The 21,561-nt window shown below is 41.1% G+C and overlaps 1 pseudogene; it reads right to left on the reverse strand.

Annotated features, from left to right (window-relative positions):
• Positions 1-374: 374 nt before the first annotated feature.
• The window catches only part of LOC148150581 (uncharacterized), a 156,029-nt pseudogene continuing 134,842 nt past the window's right edge, over positions 375-21,561 (reverse strand).

Genomic DNA, 21,561 nt, shown 5'->3' on the forward strand with positions numbered 1-21,561 from the left:
AAATGTATTGAACTATGTGGAACTGAACAGCAGTGGTAATATGGAGATGCAATCTCATGAAAACCAAGGTCTCAGTATCTGCTCATGGACAGCATGTCAAAAAGGAAGGGGTCTCAGATATTTTGCTCCTCCCTCTGTGTGTAGTTTCCCTTCTCGACTGCCGTTACTGCCTCCATCTCCCATCATTCTGCAGGCCAAGAGAAACTGTGACTATAGCCCCTTTTTATTGGCACAGACTTTCTGCTGACAGGCTTTTGAACTCTACTATCCTTCCCATCAGGACTCATCACCATGCCCTTGTGAACCCACCATATCTGCGAAACTCTTCCAATAACAGTCAACGTAGCAAATCCATTAAGAAAAGGGACAAAACATCAAAAGTATCTTTCCAGAGCAGTTCCATGTGGTTTCCGTAAATGTTGTGGTCCTTGGGTTTTGAAGAGTGCCCTTGTGCATGTACTGAATACATGATCAGCTGTGAGATATGAAGAGAGGGCACTAACAGACTCTGCAAAGTCCAAACTGGCAATCTGTGAAGTAATTCAGCATTAGACATTCTGCACGCCTCTGAAGGCCATATCAGGGCCTTTACAGCACATGGACCACACCAAAAGTAGCCAGAGGCATTCCAACTGGCATGTTGAAGACTTGGGATCCAGGGCACTGACACCAGCACTGTTCTGGAGCTCAAGTTATGTCAAAACCTATTAGAATTCTCCAGCTCAGCAGCTCTGACAGTATCTGTGGAGAGAGAAACAGAGTTATTGTTTCAAGTCTGGAATAACTCTTCAGAATTATATCAGTCTTTCATATATATTTCTTTTGCTGTCCACCCTCAGTCATTGTTTTATTGGATTTTCAGAGAGTCTCAGAACAGTTACCAAGAAGGAGAATTGACCAAATGGGCAGGGATTTTGTTTTGAACTTTTCATTTACCTCAAATGCATCTTAATTATTTATTAGAGGGTTGGGAGGGTAGGTAGAGAATCGCTTTAGGAAGTAACAATGGAGTTGGGGTGCCTCCATTAGAAATGGCCTTGCAACGCAAATGCTGAAACAAGGAACACCCACAAATATATCCTGGGCACTGGCTATAAATGCAGCCTAAGCACAAGCCCAGTTCTTGCTGGAAGTGCAAGTATTTGATGTTGAAAAGCAAAAGTGGAGCATAGAAGATCCCATGGCACTAATTCAAAGAGGAGCAGGGAAGCTCTCCAGTGACCTGAATGACATTTATCTCTCAAGTAAGCTCATTGAAATCAGACTATCATATTAATGAATACTTTGCTGTTTTTAGGACATGCAGTGTAAAAATTGGAAGCTGTCATTCCTACATTACAACAATCGCTATACTTCAAAAGTGCTTAAGTGACTACAATACACTTTGGCACATTCTGAGGTGCTGAAAGATGCTGAAACAAAAGCATGACTTTCTCTTCCTCCTGGTAGAGAATATAGGCTAACGGTAACAGAATGAAACGAAGAGACAGTCAGTTTGAGCATTCACAGATCTTATAGAGAACTGTCACGCATTGAACCAATGACTGATAGTTCCCAACTTTGATTCAAGGACTCCCATTCCATATTTTTTAAAAATTCAAAGATCCTTGGCATCATTTTTTTATCTGCAAATGACTCCCATACCCACAGTCTTCACTGTCTCACATACATGGAGTCCTCACTGTCTCCCACACTCACAGTTTCCAATCCTCCATAGAGACTGTGAGGACTATGGCAGAGTAACACTGTGATTTGCTGTTCAGTTTGAAATACCCAGTGCCTGCTCTTTGTCGATACTTCTCTTCCTCCTAAAATTCAAACTGAACTAAAACCAGAAACTGCTGAGTTTCTCCAGCAATTTCTGCTTTTGTTTCAGGTTTCCCTCATCCTCAAACATTCAAACAGAATGGTAGCGTTGTGCAACACAGCAACATGGAGAAGGTTGACAGTGTTGTGAAGACAGTTGTATTGAAAGAGGAAACTCATTAATTAAGATCACACATTTGTAAATTAACATTCCATTACTGGATTAAACAATGGAAAATGCACTACAACATTTGTGGTGGTCCATTTTTAAGTTGAATTTTGACAATGACTTGCTGTATCATCAGCTGAAGTGCTGGCACTGTTTTGTGTTTGCTGTCAATACACTAATCTCTTAGGAAGAGATGTTAACCTTCTTACAGACTACCCAAGCCCCAGGTGAAGTCCTGAACCTAAAATATTGCCAGTGGCATTCTAAGCCTTCAGGTAGCTTTTTGTAAAACAGCTGGCATGTGGTGTATATTTCTTCCCTCACACCACAATGTGCAGCAATTGTACAATACTGATGTAATTTGGACAAAAATTATAGGTGGATTAAAAGAAAGGAAACAACTTGTCTGATTTCAGGACTGAGGTATCCCTGAAAACCTTGGCTGTGGCTTCATGATTAATGAAATCCGGACTATCAGGTTCAGAAGTTCAAATCCATTTGAGTGTCTTAGCGGCCCTCCAGGGATGCCATCTGTAAATAGGTAGCTTAATGAGGTTATAACCTGCCATTGTAGCTGACCTTTTCTTCCTGTGATGAACAGAATGATTAAACACGGGAAACTCTGACAATGATTCTGCAGGAGGATTGAACATTTTTTTTTCAGAAAGGCTTTCCAAATACATCCTGCCCACTAGATACAGAAATGCCCATTGATAGTTTGAGAGTGTGTGTGCTTAATTTTCATTACTTGAAGTGGAAAAGAGGCACTGCAAGCCACAACTCTTATCTCTAATCCCAGTTTCTAATCAGAATTTTGCAAGTGTGGAAACCGGCCGGTCAAGGTCACCTGCGCCATAGGTTACAGCGAAGGTCCTCAGACATCAGTGGATGTCCCCCTGGTGGACAGATGTGAGTTATTGCAGTCTACTGGTGTGGCCCTCCTACTACAGCAGAGCTGCTGGGCGAAATGGAGAGGAAAATTAATTGTTAATTGAGGTGAATTTAATTAAAATTCACTTTGCCTTTATTTGGCCCAGATTATAATTCAGAAGGCCTTTGTTGTCAAAATTGCATGATATTAAAGTTTAGCAGCCTGAAGATAATCATTTTAAGTCACTTCCATATCTTCAAATTCCAGGCTGGTAATTATGGTCTAATCTTTTCGGAAAGAAAAAAGGTTGGATTGCAAATGGCAACCAACATCTGAGAAGTAATAATCCCTTTTTGTTTTTATGTTAATTTGAGCAGCATGGTTGCCACTGCGTAACAAATCCTAACAGAATCAGGTACATTGGCATGTTAAATATATTAGCATAAAGATGTCAGCAAAGAAACAAGCAGATTAGAAAGTGTGTATGAAGCCAAAAGCAACTGTTATCAATTTCTGTTATGTCTGGTCTTGCTTTTTCATTCAGTGTCAGCAATTTAGAGACATAGGAACAGGTGAAGGCCATTCAGCCCCTGGAGTCTGCCCCACTATTCTAAATCATGGCTGACTTTTTAATTCATTCATGGAGTAGGGGTGTTGCTGCTTCGGTCAGCATTAAATGCCCATGCATAATCACTGTGGAAAGGTGATGGTGTGCTGTTTTCATGAATTGTTGCAGTCTGTGTCCTGTAGGTAGACCCACAGTTCCATTAGGGAGGGAGATCCAGGATTATGATCCAGTGACACTGAAGGAACAGCAATATATTTCCAAGTCAAGATGATGAGTGGTTTGGAGGGGAACATGCAAATGGTAGTGTTCCTGTGTATCTGCTGCCCTTATCCTTTTAGATGGTGTTTGTTGCTAATTTGGATGGTGCTGTATAAGGAGCTTTGTGAATTTCTGAAATGCACCTTGTGCACATTAGTGTACACTGTTGTTACTGAGTGTTGGTAGTGGAGGCAGTCAATTTTGAAACTGGTGAATGGGAGCCATTCAACTGAATGGTAAGTTGTTCTGAATGGTAATGTGTTCTCTTATACTCACCCTGGTATGTGGGGAGTATTCCATCACACTCCTTGGTCGTTCCTTTTAGATTGTGGATAGAATTTTGGGAATAGGGAAGTGAGTTATTTCCTGCTGTATTCTTAGCCTCTGAATGCACACTATCCTCTATTTCCTTGATGTTATTAATTCCTAAAAATCTATTGATCTCAGTGATGAACAAACTCACTGACTGATCCTCCACAGTCCTGTGGACTAGAGAATTCCACAGACTCATTCTCAGCATGGAAAAGATCCTCATCTCAGTCCTAAATGACTTGCTCATTATTTTGAGACTGTGCCCCTCGTTCTAGACCTTTCCACTTCCAGCCATGGTAAACAGTCTTTCTGCATTTCCATTTAAGTGGTGCTTTTAATATACATTCCAAACCACTTCATAGAAGTTGCATAGTTGTGTAAGGAAACAGTTATTCTATAAGACAGTGATAGAGAATAGTTTTAAGGAGTTGCTTAAAGGAGGAGAGGGAGTTGCAAGATCTAGGGAGATAATTTCCAGAACCTCATACCCAAGCAACTTAAGGCATGGCCACCAATGGTGGAGTAATTAAAATGGGATGTGCAGGTTGTTAGAATGGAGGACACAGATACCTGGGAGTACTGTAGCACTGGAGAAGATCACAGAGATAGAGCAAGTAAGACTATGGAGTTGAGGAACAGGCTTAAGAATTTTAAAATACAGGATTGCCAAAAAGAGGATTAATCTGGGTTCTGCATAAACAGAGACAATGGGTTAATGGGAGTCTGTTGCAATTTAGCATGTGGCCAGCACAACCTTAGATGAGCACAGGTTTATGAAGAGAGGGAGGTGGGAGACAAACCAATATAATACATCAAACAAATTCACAGGCAAACAGTATTTTGCCCCATCTAGGGAGAATGTTTCATTGGTTCAGTCCTAAAAGTCACAGAGGATGGGGTGTGTTTGCCTGCCTCACTTCTGCTCAAGGACCCGGCCGATGCCATCCTGCAAGGACTTTGTCAGTGAGTGGTGGAGGCCCTTTGAATATGCAGACTGGGGTTCTATGAGCCAATCACGTTCCAGAAGTACCAACCTGGGAGACAATTGGACTGCACCTGGCAAATTCCGGACTTCCTTGCTGGTACAAGTGAAGGAGTTGCAAGTCGTGAAGTATTGAAGTTGTATAAATGAGACCGGGGTATTTCCGCAGGCTCCATAAGTATTATACAACTGGTATGTTCACATAAGCATGAAAGGCTAGTTACTATGAAAAATCAATGAGATTTAGGTGTCTGTTTAACTAGTACACAAATAGTTGGTGCATAGTACAAAGAGGGAAATAGGCTTTGTGTAAAACTTGGGGGTTCATAAAATTAATCGTAATACAGTACAGGAGAGGGCCATTCAACTAGGAGAAAGTGAGGACTGCAGATGCTGGAGATCATATCAACAGGTGAGGCAGCATCCGAAAAGCAGGAGAATCGGATTTTCGGGCATAAGCCTTTCATCAGGAATGAGGCTTGTGGGCCAGCGGGCTGAGAGATAAATGGGAGGGGTGTGAGGCTTTGGGGGAATGTAGTTGAGAATACAAAAGGTAGATGAAGGTGGGGATGAAGGTGATAGGTCAGAGAGGAAGGTGGAGTGGATAGATGGGAAAGATGATGGCCAAGTCAAGAGGGCGGTGCTGAGTTGGAGGCTTGGGACTGGGATAAGGTGGGGGGAGAGAAAATGGGGAAAATGGTGAAATCCATATTAATCCCGTATGGTTGCAGGGTCTCAAGGCGGAAGATAAGGCATTCTTCCTCCAGGTGTAGGGTGGTAAGGGTTTGGCGATGGAGAAGGCCCAGACCCATCATGTCCTTGGTGAAGTGGGAGGGGGAGTTGGTGTTCAGACACAGGGTGGTGGGGTTGGTTGGTGCAGGTGTCCCAGATATGTTTTCTGAAACGATCCGCAAGTTGGCATCCTGTTTCCCCAACATTCACCTACCTATTGCATTCTCAACTGTCTTCCCCTCAAGCCCCATTACCCCATTTATCTGTCAGCTCCAACCCCACCCCCGGCCCACAAGGTTCATTGTTGATGAAGGGTTTCTGCCCGATTCTCCTGCTCCTCGCTTGCTGCTGTGCTTTACCAGCACCACACTCTCGACGGAGGTCATTCAACCCCATGATTTCTGTGTTAGCTTTTTGAATGTTCTTTTCAGTAGTCCTCACACCCCCTCCTTATCATTTCCTGATAAATATACAAGTGAAGAAATGAGGTACAGTTAAACAGGATCCTGGTTAGATCCCATCTGTAGAAACTGTATTTAATCTTTGAATGTTGCACCTCAGGAAGAAGACCTTGCCTTTATTGTGGGCATAAACCTTGATTATCACGGTTCTAATTCTTTCATGGCAGCTCCTTTATTATTGAATAATGTTATGTAAGATTCTTATCTATGCAACATTTGTACTGGTCCTTCAGGTCAGTGTTGATGTGTGGCTTCTGCTGCATTGATGATATGATTGATGTCACATGGTATAATAGTAATGTTGGCTATAGGACTATATTCAGCTTTCGCCAACCATTATTAGCAAATCTCAAAAGGGAGCTCAACCTTCCCTCTATTGCCCTGTCAAATAAGATGACAAGGACAAACTGTCCAGTTGTTAAGGTGCTGAATGCAGTCAGCTACATAAATCCCTCTGGGTTCAGCAGTCATTGCATCAAATAGCCAGACTAAATTTTGTCTGCTTTTTACATCCTAATGTAGACACATGACAAATTAGCATAGCACAGGTCATTACTGTAGGGATTCTGATGATGTGGCCTCTAAGGTTGTATCATTACGTAGACCTTGCGGATAACCTTCTTTTAGTTTTGAAAGTGAGTCTAAATGTGATAAAACTGGGGATGGTATCTGAAATCTGCATGCTGGAGAACACAGGAACAGGAGGGGGTCCTTCAAATTCTCAAATCTGTCTGTAATTTGCAACATCAGCTGTGAATCACAGAGGAAGTCGCAACAAGCCTGCTGTGTTTCCAGCCCAGGTTTTTCTGTAGCATAACTTGGGATGGTGTGGAATTTGGAAGACATTAAAAGAAGTAACAGCTTGCTATTACTGGTATTCAGGTCACCTACACAGATTGAAAAAGGCAGGGACCCCGAAGGGGGATTATATGCAATGTACCCCTCTCTTCTGTCATGTCTGGCATTAATATTTTGTACAGACCTGGTTCAATGATTAATTTATTCAAAGAAAAATTGAACCTAGGCTTTGTTTGCAGTACTGTTTACTGTAACATTATTGTCCAATGTACAAGGGTAAGACCAATTTCTTCTTAAAAGCCTTATTTATTTTCTGGATCCTGACAATAGACTTTCAGCTAGAAGTTGTTTTGTTTTAAATTTTAAATTTTAAAACTAATGGACGGACTCAGGCACAGGTGAGATAATCATCTTTCACTGTGGAGAAAGTCCTAACCTCTGAAGCTGCCAGCAAATCAGTTTGGTTAACAGTTCCAACTGCCCACTCTTGTGAATATATGTGGGCCTGCAGGCTGGTCCTCAAATGTTATGTGGTAAAAACAATGACTGCTGATGCTGGAAACCAGATTCTGGATTAGTGGTGCTGGAAGAGCACAGCAGTTCAGGCAGCATCCAAGGAGCTCCCTGAACTGCTGTGCTCTTCCAGCACCACTAATCCTCAAATGTTATGTGACAATGGGCTGAAGGTTCCATCCAAAGAAAGTATCCCTTTTATTCTTGCCAGTTAAAAACTTAATATATGGCTGCCTACTCCAAAAAATAAAAAGCTCATTCCTGATGAAGGGCTTTTGCCTGAAACGTCGATTTTCCTGCTCCTCGCATGCTGCCTGACCTGCTGTGCTTTTCCAGCACCACACTCTCGACTCTAATCTCCATCATCTACATTCCTCACTTTCACCTTTGTTTTAAATCAGTCTATTTAGAATGTTACTAGACACCTCTGGAGCAGGCGGGACTTGAACCCAGGCCTCCTGGCTCAGAGATAGGAATACAACCTATGGACCACAAAAGCCCTTTCTTGCAAGAAGTTAGAGTTATTTTAATCAACCTGTTTTGAGATCTTGTTACACATTTCTGGAGCAGGTAGGACCTAAACCCCATCTCCTGGACCACAGTTAGGGACACTACGACTGCATTATAAGTAAAGTTGACATAGCCATCGTGAACCATGGGGTTGCTGCTTCATGAGAGAGGGAGAGAGATGACTGGTGGTGGTTTTGCCTCAGGGTTATCATACCTCAGGTGAGTGTAGAAGTTGAGAAGAAAAGTCCTTTGTGGTAACCTGGGCCAGTATGGGAATTGAATTACTAACAGTCAAACTGAAAAGTAGCAAATGGCCTCAGATGATGGAGGTTTAGTTTTCATCGAGAGTTGTGAGTTGTTGTTCCTTTAGTTAGAAATCTGGGTGACTTAGTGGTGGTTTAATTTTTGGAAAGAGCCACACATCACCTACCAGCAAACAAGAAGAAGCATAAATACATCATGTTGTAGTGATAGTGTCCCTACTTCTGATCTAGAAGGTCTGGGTTCAAGTCCCATCTGCCCCAGTGGTTTGTCACAGAATGCATGAACAAGCTGACTGAAATAACTAATGCCATTTTAGCTTAGTACAGAGATGACACCACTTCCAATCCTCAGAAATCAACACTGTTTTTAATTTGAAGGACATCAGCTTTTACTTAAAATAGACTAACATTTACCTTCAATGCAAACCTTCAAATCTCTTCAACAACGTTTTAAAAATCACAAAACGTATATAAAAACAATATGAAGGGATCTTGCAGTCCTTCTTATTATCATTATATTTTAGCTGTGTAAATATTTAATCCAGTATCATGAAGATTAACAGTTTAGAGAGTGAAGTGCAGATATTGGGTTCATTTGGAATATGATAAAGAAAAGCAACAAAAAAGTGAAATATTAAAATAAAAGAGAATTGTCAGTAACATTTAGGCAATGCAACCCTCAACAATTGGAAAGGATACAGATATAAACTTTGACCACAAGCTCTCACATGCCTTCTTTTAATCACATCCTGTTAAACCGATAACTGTCATGGGCCATGGATTCACATTTTCCATTAAAATAAATCACGATACTCATTGGCTTTTTCTGTTACTGGGGGAGCATTATGATGAAGCAAATCCTTCAAAAGTTGCTGGACCAAAGAGAGAGATCCACAGGGAAAATATACTCCTGCTAGAAAACATGTGATGATAACTATAATGTAATTTTAAAGTAAAATAAGTATGCTAATATTATAAAGTGAGCAATTATAAATGGATAAACGGGATGGCCTTGTACCTTCCACAAGTCCAACTTCCCAGAAAGAGAAAAGCATAGTAAGATTTGAGAATGAGACGGACTTGTCTTGTGGATTCCAGAATGGAGCTCCAGTATGTTTATTTCTGAGTGCAACTCTCTCTATTAGCGGGGTTTCCCTCTCAGGGTCCTTTTCAACAGGATCAAGTTTCCTGACATAACTTGCGACCTGGAGACTCTTGTTTCAGGCCAGGTTGTTAATTGTCCATGGACCTATTTGTCCTTAATTTACTTAGTGAGGTGGTAAGAAGCAGGTTGGTTTCTCTTGCACACCATTATTTCCCTCTCTTGCAACCTTCAGGGAGGGCAAAATTGTGCACAATCTTTAACAACAAATGAAATAATGGGTCAAATGTTGCTGGAAAATGAGGAATGGATCACAGAATATTCCATTATTAATGCACCTAATTGTCACCTAATGGCAATGTGAAAAATTGTTCAGGTCTGTCCCCACTCACAAAAAAGCAGGAGACAAGCAGTTTGGCCAATGATTGCCCCAATACTCTATTTGTCATCATTAATAAAATGTTGGAAGGTGTCATCAACAGTGCCATAGAGCTGCATGTGCTCTGGAACACCTACCAGAGTAATTTGAATCTAAACTTCATTCCAGCATTGGTCCATGCATGAACAAAATGCCAGCCTTAAGAGATGAAGTGAGAATTGCTGCGATTGGCATAGAGGCACATTTGACCAAATGTGGCACCAAGGAGCTAGAGTAAAATTAAAACTTTTGCAGGGTCCTCAGAATAACAGAATCATTACAACATGGAAGGTGGCTGTTCAGTCTACTGTGCCTGCACTGTTTCTGTTATATAGTGCCAATCTCCTGTCTTTTCCCCCATATCCCTGCACACCATTTTTATCCAAATAATAATCCACTCCCCTCCTGATTGCTCTAAATGATCCTGCCTTTACCACATTTTCAGTCGGTTCATTCCATACCTCAACTACATGCTGAAAATATTTTTCTCACATCACCCTTGCTTCGATTGTACATCGCTTTAAATCTATGTCCTCTCATTCATTTTTCTCTCACAAGCAGAAACAGCTTCTACCCCCTACTCTGTGAAGACCACTCTTCATTTTAAAAACCTCTATCAAATTTCCTCCTAGTTTTCTTCATCTAATGAGAACTGTCCAAGTTTCTTCAATTTTTTTCTCATAATTGAAGGGTCTCTTTCCTTGAACCAGTCTTGTAAATCGCTTCTCACTCCCACCAGTACTTTCACATCATTCCTGTAATGCAATGCCCACAACTATACTCCAGGTGAGGCCTAACAAATATCTTGTACAAGTTCAACATCACTTCCTTGCTTTTGTACTCTCTGCCACTATTAATAACAATAAGGACATTGTATGCTTTATCAACTGCTCTCTCCATCTGTCCTGCTACCTTCAGTGATCTGTGTAGACATACACACAGGTCCCTCTGTTCCTGCACCTCTTTAGAATTGTACCCCCATTTAATATTGTTTGTCAATGTTCTTCCTGCTAAAGTGCATCACGTTATACTCCTCTGCATTGAACCTATCTGCCCACTTCACCAATTTGTCAATGCCCTTTTGGAGTTCCTCACTGTTTCCCTCACACTTTATCATTATTCCATATTTCATAAAATTCAGGTATTGATCTTCTGTCTTATGTCTCTTCTCCAACATGGTGGAAACTGCAAGGTTTTGATAAATATACAAAAATCACTCTCTCTCTTATTAGGTTTGTTATATCTTAGCAAAACTGTTTAACTTGAAAACACTTTGAAATTTTGACACTGATTTTATTCCACCTGATATTAGGGTAGCTGGAATGCCCTAATATTACAAATGTTTATGTATCACTGAACAATTTGCCAACATATTTGTTATTTTCTCTCCCTTTGACTGCTTGGGGGTCTTAAGTACTTTTCTAGCAGTGTGATTATCCTTTGTCTGTCCCTCAGAGCTGCTTGAACAACCTCACGCAATGATCTGTCGAGCCTGTCATTCCTCAATTACGACATCTCTTCACTGTTCTCCTTTTTTTCTACCTCTCACCTGTGAACACAGTAACCAGTAATGTTGAGCTGCCATTCCTGTTTCTCTCCAAGCCATCTGTCATCCTTAGCTATTTCCAAGTCAAGGGAAGTACATCATTTCAACTAACTGTAGATGGGTAAGGAGACTGTGTGTGTGAAAGGCTGTTTAGACCTGTTTAGCAGCAAGTAATAGATCCTAAGTGACAGTGTCCTCAGCACTCCTCCTTGACCCTGTTTGATTAATGATGAAGATCAAGGAATCAGGCAACCAGATTAGTCCAGATCTATCACTAGATCTATCCTGGTACAGAAACATTTTCATATAAGGAGAGGTTGAGTAGGTTGGGTCTGTACTCATTGAAGTGTAGAAGGTTGAGAGTCCACATAGGATAAATAGACAAAGTCTTTTCCCTGGGGTCGGGCAGTCCAGAACTAGAGGGCATAAGTTTAGGGTGAGTGAGGAAAGATATAAAAGAGGGACAACTTTTTCTCATAGAGGGTTGCACACGTATGGAATGACCTGCCAGAGGAAGTGGTGGAGGCTGGTACAATTGAAACATTTAAAAGGCATTTGGATGGGTATATGAATAAGAAGGGTTGGGAGGGATATGGGCCAGGTGCTGGCAGGTTGGATATCTGGTCTGCATGGATGAGTTGGACCAAAGGGTCTGTTTCCATGCTGTACATTTCTATGACTCTATGACTATGACTCTATTGAAACATACAAGACTGTTTGGGGGTTTGACAGGGTGAAAATGATGAGACAGTCTAGAACCAGAGGACATACACCCAGAGTAAGGGGGTCACTAATTTAAAACAGAGATGAAGTTTTTTTTGGCTTTGAAGCAAATGAATTTGTGGAATTTTGTACGACAGAAAGCTGTCAAGGCATTAAGCACATTCAAGACTTAGAAAGACAGATTTTTAATTGGTAAGGTAATCCAGGATTATAGGAAAATGCAGGAAAGTGGAATTGATGATCATCAGATCAGGTGTGGTCTCATTGAGTTTATAAGTCCTGCTAAGATTTGCTTTCCCAAAATACAGCACCTCACATTTATCAGAATTAAACTCCATCTGCCACTCCTCAGCCTATTGGCCCATCTGGTCAAGATCCTGTTGTAATCTAAGGTAACCTTCTTCGCTGTCCACTACATCTCCAATGTTGGTGTCATCTGCAAACTTACTAACTGTACCTCTTATGCTCGCATCCAAATCATTTATGTAAATGACAAAAAGTAGAGGTCCCAGCACCAATCCTTGTGGCACTCCACTGGTCACACACCTCCAGTACATAAAACAACCCTCTTCCACTACCCTCTGTCTTCTACCTGTGAGTCAGTTCTGTATCCAAATGGCTAGTTCTCCCTGTATTCTGTGAGATCTAATCTTGCTAACCAGTCTCCCATGGGGAACCTTGTCAAATGCCTTACTGAAGTCCATATAGATCACATTTACCACTCTGTCCTCATCAATCCTCTTTGTTACTTCTTCAAAAAACTCAATCAAGTTTGTGAGACATGATTTCTCACGCACAAAGCCATGGTGACTATCCCTAATAAGTCCTAATAAGATCTTATCCTTAATAATCTTATCCCTAATAAGATTTACAAGGATGTTGCCAGGGTTGGAGGATTTGAGCTCTAGGAAGAGGCTGAACAGGCTGGGACTTTTTTCCCTGGAGCATCGGAGGCTGAGGGGTGACCTTATAGAGGTTTACAAAATTATGAGGGGCATGAGTAGGATAAATAAACAAAGTCTTTTCCCTGGGATCGCAGAGTCCAGAACTAGAGGGCATCGGGGGCAACTTTTTCACACAGAGGATGGTATGTGTATGGAATGAGCTGTCAGATGAAGTGATGAAGGCTGGTACCATTGCAACATTTAAAAGACATTTGAATAGGTATATGAATTGGAAGGGTTTGGAGGGATATGGGCCATGGGCTGGCAGGTGGGAATAGATTGGGTTGGGATATCTGGTTGGCATGGACAGGTTGGACTGAAGGGTCTGTTTCCATGCTGTACATCTCTATGACTGTATGCGTGGAGTGTGATCTCATTGGATGTCATCTATGTGGACTTTAGTAAGACATTCGACAAGGTTCCGCATGGTAGACTGGTTAGCAAGTTTAGTTCACTTGGAATACAGGGACAATAAGCCATTTGGATACAGAACTGGCTCAAAGGTAGGAGACAAAGGGTGGTGGTCGAGGGTTGTTTTTCAGACTGGAGGCCTGTGACCAGCTGTGTGCCACAAGGATCAGTGTATGGTCCATTATTTTGGTCATTTATAGAAATGATTTGGATGTGAACATAAGAGGTATAGTTAGTAAGTTTGCAGATGACACCGAAATTGGTGGTGCAGTGGACAGTGAAGGAGGTGATCTCAGAGTACAACTGACTTTGATTAGATGGGCCAATGGGCTGAGGAGTGGCAGATGGAGTTTAATTTAGGTAAATGTGAAATGCTGCATTTTGGGAAAGCAAATCAGGGCAGGACCTCTACACTAAATGGTAAGGTCCTTGGGAGTCTTGTTGAACAAAGAGACCTTGGAGTGAAATTCATAGTTACTTGAAAGTAGAGTCGCAGGAGAGTGAAGAAGGCATTTGGTATGCTTTCCTTTATTGGACAGTACATTGAGTACAGGACTTGGGAGGTCATGTTGAGACTGTACAAGACATTGGTGAGGCCACTTTTGGAATACTGCGTGCAATTCTGATCTCCCTACAATAGGAAGGATGTTATGAAACTTGAAAGGGTTCAGAAAAGATTTACAAGTATGGAGGGTTTGAGCTACAGAGAGAGGCTAAGTAGGCTGGGGCTATTTTCCCTGGAGCTTTGGAGGCTGAGGGAGTGACCTGATAGACATTTATAAAATCATGAGGGGGATGGATAGGATAAAAAGCCAAGTTCGTTTCTCTAGGGTAGCGGACTCTAAATCTAGAGAGCATAGATTAAAGATGAGAAGGGGAAGATTTAAAAGGGTTTTTCATGTTTAGAATGAACTGCCAGAGGAAGTGATGGAGGCTGGTACAATTATAACATTTAAAAGGCATCTGGATAGATACAGGAATAGAAAAGTTTTAGAGGATATCTGGTTGACATGGACAAGTTGGACTGAAGGGTTTGTTTCCATGCTGTACAGCTCAATGACTCTATGAATGGTAGAGCAGACTAAATGGGCTGAATAGTCTACTACGGTCTTATGGACCAAAGGCCCAGTTTTGCCAAGGCAGTCCAAGTTTTTCACAAACATCCTGACTTCTTAACAGTTGTCCCCAGGTTGCTTAATTATGTCTGGGTTTTCAGATGCACTGAGGCCTGTGTTTTTTTTATAATTTCCCATTAGTTACATACATGGGAGAATCAAACAGAGCATATTTATTTTTATTTAAAAGAGTAGGTTCCCTTTAAATTGTAAATTGAAAGGTCTGAACTAACATCCAGATATCTCTTGATTCACCAACAATTAAGTCCTTCATTGGCCAATGACTATTTACTGCCCTTAATTTACCCCCTCCCCAATTACCTGTTTCCCAATGGTCAAGAAATATGACAACTAAGACTGCAATCAATATGAACAGTTCAGCATAGTGTTCTGAAGATAGTTTTCTATCTGATACTTAGGTTGCTGCTCCAGAATTACTTGTTTGTGACAGCAACAGTCAGTGGACTACCATCATCTAAACACGTCAAACAGTTGATTAACTTTGTTTTAGATATAATAGGCCAGTAGATAAATATAATTAGCAATTATACAAAATAGTTCTAGCTTTTCACTACTACAAACAGTGTTATTAAGATGCAAACCTCTTTCAATTTCGAAAGAGAAAGGATTAGGAATAGGTGATGGATATTTTGCCTACTCCGGCATTCAACTAAATCCTGACTAATAGTTCAATTTCCTTGTCTTTGCTGAATACCCTTTGATTGCCTTGCCTCAACCTTGAAGACTGATGTCAACCTTGAAAGTTCTAAATGTCCCCAACAATCATTTGAGGATGTGATTTCCAGAATCCTATACGTACCTGAAGTGTTGCTTCCTGATTCAGCTCCTGGTTATTCTAGGTTTCCATTTAAAGATTAGGTTCTCCCTGTGTTTCCAATTAGGCCACCAGGGAACCTAGCTTCTCCATATCCACCCTGTCAAATCTTTTAACATTTTACCAAAGTGAAAGAGCTACTAATTTTACTACATGCAATTTGTAATGATCTGAGTGTTATATACCTCGGAGCTAGATCTACATTGCTTTGGGGTCTGCATTGGTTGCATGACAGTTATATTTGAACAGAATTCTAGATAGCAGTGGGGGGACCTCCCATCCTGTCTTTGGCAATTTTGGGTAATAGCTACCCTAAGACTGCAATCAATGTGAACATTTCAGCATAGTGTTCTGAAGCTGGTTATCCACCTGATACTTAGGCAGGAGAATGAATGCATTAATTTTATGTTAAAGTAGCTAGCATTCCAGCGCCAGTAGAATATGTGCAGGGATTGTAATCAACACTGCAAATCCATGAATGCGAAATTCTGGTCCAGACAGGTTCATTTGTCTATCGAACTAAATGTCACCAAAGAGAATGAAAGTTCATTTATATATTTGACAGAATATTGCTTTCTGGTTAACAGTGAGTTCAAAAAAGTTGCCAATTGCAAAACCTCCAAAACTTTGGGCTGACCTGGACCAGTCATTGGCCAGAAGTCAAGTTTGCAGAATTTTGTGGCGGGTTTGTCTCCACAAGCCTGACTGAATTTTTTATGTGTTGTCTTCTCAACCTCACCTAATTATCTATGTAGCACGCCCATATGGCACTTCACTTGTTGTATGACCTCAGATGTGCTAATGACCAGGATCTCCTAGGATTCTGGGTATCAAATGCTGGCAGTCTGCAGTCACCCAAATGCTTCATTTTATTTACTCCACACATATCGGACAAAGGATAATTAGCACCCCACTTTGCTGATGGGGTCTTGGAGGTTTTTCTGGACAGAAGGTGTTTGTAGTTGCTGCCCATGAAGCATGGCCTGACTATTGGTGACTGATGGCCATCCAGAGGGGAAAGCAGCAAACTGGAGTTACTAAGTTACTGTCCTGACTTTCATGTCAAGAATTATCACTGTCTATGCAAGGGGGAGATTGGGAAATTGCACATCAATGAGCTGATGTGATGTAATAATGCTGTTGACAATGGAAGCAAATAGGCCTCTCACTGCTTATTTGTAAGAATCTTATCTTGCTATTCAACATTTGGCAGGGGAATGGGACTTTTTTTCCATGCGGTCCCAACTTCTTTCCTAGGTGGGGAGGGAGCAGATAGGTATCTATTAGTGCCTTCAGTTTCTGTGGTGTCAGGTCACTGTCTCTATAACTCATAGTCTATGAATCTCAGAGGAAGAATGGAGCTCATTTTGAATCTGTGAGCCTTTTGAAAGGTAAGTTCAAAAGATCTTCATCATGTCTCTCCTTGCCAACTCATGCCACTTCCATAGTTCCTTATACCTCGTTCCAACCCAATATCAACTCATGCCTGACCTACCCACATTCCAATGACCCCTCATGCTAACCCATGACCATTCCATGTCCATTTATCTGGCATAAACTATCTACAGAACCAATGAACTATATAATAACAATGGTGTTTGTACAATTGTTGAGGGAAAAAATGCATGCACAATTCTTGGGTGCAAGAAACTAATATTCATGCAATCCTATAAAAGTGCCAGTAAAGCAGATCATTAATAACAGAAGCTTGGTGCACTTCACATTCTTAATATTGTGCAAATGAACATTGTGACATTGACAAAAGAGATCACAGAAAAGAAACTAATTATTCATCACGTAAAGATGGAATCAAGCAAAGTTGGCATTTCTCTCCAGATGAGTACACAACATCCTATTCACATACTCCTTTCACGAGTCTGAAACTGAGCTGTCAGCCAAGCATCAATAAAAGGCTTGGTGAGAGCTCGGACCGATAAAAAGCCTCTGGCATAAAGATGTCAAAAGGATTGGGAGGCTGGAGACATTACACAGTTAGAGAGGAGAGAGCCTCAAAATAGCCTTGAAGATACGGATAAGCAATTTAAAATTATCCAAAGAAAGGATGACTGAATATATTTAAGGCAGGGGTGGATAGATACCTGTCAAGCAAAGACATCAATGGTTATTAGGGATTAGTGGGACTGTGGGTGGGATGCAGTCAGATCAGCCACAATCTTAACGAAAGGTGGAGCAGGCTCAAAGGGCCAGAAAACCTACTCCTGTTCCCAATTCATATGTTTGTTTTATTTTGATATAATTGATGTTTTTCATGGATGGGAAGTTATTGTAGGTCAGTGAATAACTGGGGTTAGGAGCAAACAAAACTTGGTGTGAGTCAGGATACAATAATACAGTTTTGTATAAGACATGGCAGGCAAAGTGGATTGAGCACGTGAAGTCTGAACAATTTAAAATTGATGCAATAACTTTGTAAGGAGCCAAATTTAGGATCCCATCTCCACAAACAGTTTAGAATTGCCTCCAACTTGTTAGGAATTTTAAAACACTGCAGACCATCTTTGAAATCAATCAGAAATTTGCTGCATAATTTAGTGAGGTGGTGCAGCTGGTATCTGAACTTTGAAATGCAACATTAAACATGTTAACATGGCCTGCTTTTCATGTTATAACATTTTGTTATAAGGTTTAGCTCACTGATATAGAAAATATATATTAAAAATAAACTGCAGCTCTAATAAAACCTGAGTATACACTTAACCCAAAAAATGAGCCAGCAATGAGTGAAATCAGCAGCAGATTCTATTTAACATACGGGAGTCATTAAAATTTGAGTATTTTAATTGTTAGAAGAGTTACATGCCCTGTGGGGTTGCTTTTTTATGAGAGAATTTGATTGTGTTGGGACTTGTACTGATTTCTATTCTATATAATGTTTATTGGTTATTGCAAAGTGGCAAGCTTTACAACACTCTGAGTTCTCTATTCTCCCTTCAACATTTCTGTTCATGTCGTTTGCCGTCCTCCAATTTTGACACTGCCAACTCACATCTAGTGTGGCTTCACCATGGCAGCTCCGTCACCAGCTTTCTGTGGCCAGTCCTCTGCTGGAGAGCAGTTAATGATTCTGGGCCAGTTATTTGTAACACTGAGCACAATCATTCTGTGGTTCTGTTCCCCCAGTTTTGTTGTGTCCAGGAGTGGGGATTATAGTGATTGCCGGAGATCTAGTTGTGAGCAATCATTTTCTTCCTTTCAACATTGTAAATATTACTCTGAATGCAATGGGCCAAAGGGCCTCCTTCCATAATTAAAAACTCTATGATCTGTGACATCTTTGAGTCGTTATGTAATATTACTTAACTTCCCCCACTGTACACTGTAGAGTTTGCGCATTCACTTTAACCCTCTGGACTACACATACCCCCTCATCGCGCAGCCCCTCTCTGACCAAGTCTCTATCTCTGCCAGTACATTATTTACATCTCCTCAACCTGCAATTGTAACCGCCCATGGCATCCAATCATTCAAGTTTTCATCACTTAGGAGCACAAACCCTAGCTGACATTGTTGATAGTTTTCACCTACTCTTTGCTCCCTCTTCCATAATTACATTAATTCAATTCTACATTACACGATATAGAGTCATAGAGTCACACAGTATGGAAACAGATCCTCAGTCCAGCTAGTCCACGCTGGCCATGTTCCTAAACTAAACGAGTCCTGCTTGTCTGCATTTGGCCCATATCCCTCCAAACATTTCCTATTCATTCAACTATTGAAATGGCTTTTAAATGTTGTAATGTTACCTACAAACACAACTTCCTCTGGCAGTTCATTCCACACGCTAACCATTCTCTGTGTAAAATAGTTGCCCCCATATCTTTTTTTTTAATTTTCTCCTCTCACCTTAAAAATATGTCCCCTTGTTTTTAAGTCCTTCACCATAGGGAGAAGACTCTTGCACTTCACCTTATCTATGCCCCTCATGATGTTGTAAACCTCTACAAAGTCACCCTTCAAACTTCTATGCCCCAGACTATCCAGCCTATTTTTATAACGCAAATCCTCCATTCCTCTCAACATCCTGGTAAATCTTTTCTGAACCCTCTCCAATTTAATAATTTCCTTCCTATAGCATGGCGACCAGAACTGCACATAATAGTCCAGAAAGGCCTCACCAACATCCTGTATGACCTCAACATGATGTCGCAACTTCTATACTCAAAGCTCTGAGTAATGAAGGCAAGCATACTAAATGCCTTCTTAACCATCCTGTCTACTTGTGATGAAGATTTCAAAGAATTACATACCTGAACCTCTAGGACTGTCTGTTCTACTACACCACCCAGGACCCTATCATTAATTATATGCATTCTGCCTTTGTTTGTTTTACCAAAATGCAGTACCTCACATTTATCCAAATTAAATTCTATCTGCCACTCCTCAGACCAAAGACTCAGTTGATCAAGACTTCTATGTAATCTTAGGTAACCTTCTTCACTGTTCACTATACCATAAGAGGGTGGCACGGTGGCACAGTGGTTAGCACTGCTGCCTCACAGCGCCAGAGACCCGGGTTCAATTCCCGCCTCAGGCGACTGACTGTGTGGAGTTTGCACGTTCTCCCCGTGTCTGCGTGGGTTTCCTCCCACAGTCCAAAGATGTGCAGGCCAGGTGAATTGGCCATGCTAAATTGCCCGTAGTGTTAGGTAAGGGGTAAATGTATGGGTGGGTTGCGCTTCGGCGGGGCGGTGTGGACTTGTTGGGCCGAAGGGCCTGTTTCCACACTGTAAGTAATCTAATCTAAACCATCAATTTTGGTGTCATCTACAAACTTAATTCCCTTGCTTCCTATATTCTCATCCAAATTGTTTGTATAAATGACAAACAAAAGTGGACGCAGAATCGATTCCTGTGGGAATACTGCTGGTGACAGGCCACCAGTCTGAAAAACAAACCCCCCCCACCATCACCCTCTGTCTCCCAGAGTCAAGCTAGTTTTATAAGCAATTAACAAGATCACTGAGTTCCATATGATCTAACTTTTGTAATTAGTTGACTATGTGGAACCTTGTCAAAGGCTTTACTAAAGTCAAAGTAAACAATGTTTACCATTCTGCACTCATCAATCTTTTTGGTTACTTCCTCAAAAAACTCAATCAAGTTTGTGAGACATGATTTCATGCAGACAAAGCCATGCTGACTATCCCTAGCTGGTCTTTGCCTCTCCAAATGCAAGTAAATCGTATCTTTCTGAACCACATCCAGTTACTTACCCATCACCGATGTCAGGCTGACAGGTCTGACTGGGCAAATCTTTCTCCCTTCCACTCCAAGTAATTTTTGATCATTTTTGTTTACTCTTATCTTCTGTCAATAATGTTGTTTCTTTAGTTTTCTCTTAAATTGATCATGTATTTTCGGTGCTTTTGCGTTGGTCACTTCAGTGAATTAGTGACTATAGACTAGTAGAAGGGAATTTACCAGGGCACGGGAGAATAATTAATACTTTGGTGTAGTTTAGACCAAATGGGTGATTGTAGTCTGATTGAATATTCAATATGGTTGAGCAGTTTAGTTCTCATTTCAGAATAAAATATGTTGATTGCAAAAATTAACAGAAGCATTCACAGAGCTGTGACAAGAGTACTAATGCTCTTGTTACAGTGTTTCTAACCACACATTAATATATCAATCAGTTAGTGTCCACCAGTCAGGGTTTATTATCAATTCAAAAGGCAGAATGCTTGTAAGTCTGATATTACAATAGAAAATGCTGAAACACTCAGTTTGGCCTGCAAGTGTTGCGAGCACTTTTGTTTTTTGTCTATTTTCAATTAGTTTCTTTAGTTTTCTTTACTTTTCATTAACATGGAGTTTCCTTATTATATGCACAAGTGAAAAAGGGAAGGGCCAATCAGGGAAGGAATTAAGGACAGAGGGAGGGTGAGTCAGAGGAAGTGAATGACAGAGGGAAGGAAGGAAGGACAAAGGCAGATGGAATTGCAGAGACAGAGGAAAGTAGGAAGCAAGGGAAAGAGGCAAATAGAGAAGGAGAGAAGGAGATAGAAGAAGAGGCGAAATGGACTGTCAGAGTGGAATAGAGTGGAAGCAGGCAGAGAGAGAGGACAGCAGGAGACAGAAGTGTAGGGAAACAAGGAAACAGGAAGGAAGGTGCAGACATAAAGGAAAAGGGAGACGGGGGTAGATGGACTCGGGGAGGGAGAAACAAAGACAGGTAGGGAAGGATGAGACAAAGGAAG

This window comes from Chiloscyllium plagiosum, unplaced genomic scaffold (genome assembly GCF_037043375.1).
Source record: "Chiloscyllium plagiosum isolate Xiang-an unplaced genomic scaffold, Cpla_swu_hap1 HiC_scaffold_3, whole genome shotgun sequence".
NCBI classification, from domain to species: Eukaryota; Metazoa; Chordata; class Chondrichthyes; order Orectolobiformes; family Hemiscylliidae; genus Chiloscyllium; species Chiloscyllium plagiosum.